Below are 3,571 nucleotides of genomic sequence, written 5' to 3' on the forward strand. Positions count from 1 at the left end.
ATGATATTTACGATAAACATAGGACAAAAAATAAATTAGTGAAAAATAAAAAATAAAATGTTGTGTTTATGTTAAATTTTTGCGTGTTCTTTCGCCGTATTAAAGCGCCTTTTTCAAGATTCGATATTCACGATTTGAACTTTTACCAGAACGAAGGGAAAGGTAGGAAAGTAATTTTGCACATACCTCACGGCCTCACGTTCCGTCCTCAAAAACGCACCTCCTCCCGCTCAATCGCGCTCAAATCACGGCGACACCCTCACAGATAGTTGGAGTCCAACCAGCCCAAACCTCAGCGCCACACTATTTTCCATTGCAGAGGAATCCGGCAGAGTATTCGTCTTTTTGTCGTCGTAACATGCTTGCCAACAATGAATTTGGCAACCGTCAAAATTGCCTCGTCCCAAACAGCATTCTAACAAGCTTTGACCTTGTGAAGAATATATCAAGGATGTAACAGCATTCCAACGATTTAGATGCCATACTGTAGTTTTCTTGTACTGCAACTGATATTATTCAAAAGAATGTGTTTAAATTAAACTCTACAAATAAACCTCTATGACATGCATTACGTATTGGTGCACCCACCCTTTGGCCTTTTTTAGAAACCCTGGATCCACCCATACAGGCTACTAAAAAATGAATGCAATGGAGGCACACCCTAAATTACTGAAAGTGCTTAATTCTAATTTCAAACCATACCATGATCATTGACCTATGTTGGGGGTAGAGAGGAATAAATATACGAATAAACAAAAAGTCAATGGGGAGTGAAAAAGGGAGAAATGTGACTCTATTTGAAAAAATGCGACAATCTATACTATTTATATATAATACGCTAAGGAATGGACTGTTGTCCACCTCTTACAAAAAAAAAACGGCTGAGCTAGAAAACTCCGAAACCACGCCATTTCCACACATTTCCAGAGAAGAGGTGTGCAAAATGGTTTTTATTTCATAAGATTATACCGGATGGAAAAGTTCTAATTCACGCGTTTTTGTAAGCGAGAGGATCACACTCGAAGGCGCCATTTTCAAGATTTCACAGAAGCACAACAATAATGCAGCGGGACTGGGGCCTGCGCGCGCGCATAGAAACGAGGGGGACCCGCGCCCCACCGCCCGTTTTCCATGGCCGGGCGGGGTCCGGGTGCGCTTCGCGCGGCAATTGCCAGCGCCTAGCGCTCGTCGGGCGGGGTCCGGGTCGGCGGAGCAGAGGTCGGGTAGGGGACTTGCGCGCGCGCATAGAAATGGGGATAACCCGCGCCCCCCAGCCCGTTCCCCACGGCCGGGCGGGGTCCGGGTGCGCTTCGCGCAAAAGAGATCGGCAACGTCGGGCGGGGGCTTGCGCGCGCGCATAGAAATGGGGATAACCCATACCCCGCCGCGCCCCCCAGCCCATTCTCCGTTTGCCCAGCACTTCGCGCGGCATGCCCAACGCCAGCGCTTCGCGCGGTATACCGTCTGGGGGCCTCGTGGGAGAGGATTTGCTTTTTAGCTCTCTAAAAAAGCGCCTCGCTTTAGGCGAGCCGCGCAAAGCGCTGGGGGTGGCTGGCCCCCCTTGTGTGTTCACACACACAACATGTGGAAACCTTGCAATTAGACCCCCGTCTGTCCTGTAGTATACCGAGCATTGGGTTGGGCCGCCACCTTACGGAGCGCGGAATGACCGTTTTTCGGCCTTAAAGTCAAAGCCGCTGGCGTGGCGTTTAAACCTGAGCTTTACTCGAACACCTCGCTCCCGAACTCCTCGCGAATTTCTTGCAGTCTCTTTTTCATCTTTTCGCGTGTCTCCAGGGGGGGCCCTTTCTTGCTTTTTTTCTCACGCGATGCGAGGCCGTGTCGAGCTTTGATAGCGGCCTTGAGCGCGTAGTATCTCTCTTGTTCCCGAAGTATTAGCCGAAACTCTTCGTCTGAGACATGCCCGTCTTGCAGAGCGTTAGAGACCAGCTCGCTGATCGAGTTTTTCTTACTCTCCGCTAAAACCATAGTGTCTTCGTGTTTAGCCCCTAGAGACTATCCCTGCGCCTACGCCCACGACACCGACCAGCCCAGCGACCCCTGCCAGCGAACCGCCGACCAGAACCCCTATCCCACTCAAGGAGACCTATACGCCGGCGCTGGAAAGCGCCCCTGCAGCGATGCCGGATGCCACAGACAGAGCATGGGTAACGGCAAAGGCGCGCTTAAACTTTTTCCGCACCTGTCGATGATGCGTTATCTCGTTGTCTAGAACCGCCTGAGTTTCACATATTTTCTGGAGTCGGAAGCTTTGCACGTCGCCGCCGACGCCCTGCGTCATGTGCGTTTGCGGGCAAACACTGGGAAGCGAGGGGTATATGGCACCACCGCTAACGTCGCTGTTTGCCATGTTTGTTACGTCGGAGCTAGGTTAGCTCTAATACAAGGCGAACGGGCTTGCCCTTAAAGTCCACCCGTCTACCGTAGTTATCCCTTACCCATATTTGGATACTCGAGACGAACTCAGAGGAAGTTGCTGCGACGCAAACGGGGATGTCGGGTCCATAGACGACTTTTTCGTGCAGTCTCCCGCGGGTTTCTAGGCAAGCGAGAACGTTTGAAGGCCCGCCTAAGGAGAGGCATTGCGTGCGATCTACGATATGCAGCAGATGTAGAGGGCCTATATTTTCGGCAAAGCCACCTTAAGTGGGGGTCCCCCCAAGGGCGGTGCGAGGCCCCGCACCCCCAACTGATCGTCTTTAGCCTCTAGACCAAATAGTGCGCAAAGCTCGGAATTCAGGAACGCAAAGCCATTGGACATATACTCCCGCTCGAGATTATATTAGCTGTTAAACAGCGAGCACTGCCGGAGCGCCAAGAAGCGTGGGCGCCTTTGGTTAGCACAGTATGTAGGACCACCATTGTGTTGAACACAGCCCGCCTTCGTGTTTAATAGGACTGAGGATGGATTGGGACGGCTGGCGGATGCTGAACGAGGAGGCGAAAGAGGCGGAAGAGACGAAAAAGGCGGCAACTGCGGCGGGAGCCGTTATAGCCGAACATATCAAACACGCTATAGCCGAAGAAATCAAACACGCAAAATCCGGTTTCCCTAGGTCTCTGACCCTCGCGCAAAAGCTGCTGTACGCCGTGCCCGCGACCCCAGTGGAGAGCACGGCCTCAGACATCACCCCACTACTCACGCAGCTAGAGATACACGTGGCTGAGGACAAATCATTCACGACTAGGGTCCGAAACATATTCAAAGAGACAGTAGTCACGCACAAGTCCGCAAAGGAGTCTCGCCGGTGGCTATCGGAGCCTTCCTATGGGTACTGGCCACAGCAACTCAACTTTGCGATCTGGTGCGCAACCGCCGGATGCGGGGTGTCCCTAACCGACCCCGCTTTCGCCACGCTCCCCTCTGTCATCAGGGGATTTCTAAGGTTTCACGTCTACTTTACCACGCCCAGGATACTCTACGAGCTCGGCGCCCCCCTGCCTGGCGACAGCCCGTTAACGCAAAAAGATAACCCCTACAAGAAAGCCGCTTTCGAGTGTCTATGCATAGAGTTCGGTCTGCCGCGTAAGCCGGACATCCGATGGAAAG

Source organism: Nematostella vectensis, chromosome 1 (genome assembly GCF_932526225.1).
Source record: "Nematostella vectensis chromosome 1, jaNemVect1.1, whole genome shotgun sequence".
Classification (NCBI taxonomy): domain Eukaryota; kingdom Metazoa; phylum Cnidaria; class Anthozoa; order Actiniaria; family Edwardsiidae; genus Nematostella; species Nematostella vectensis.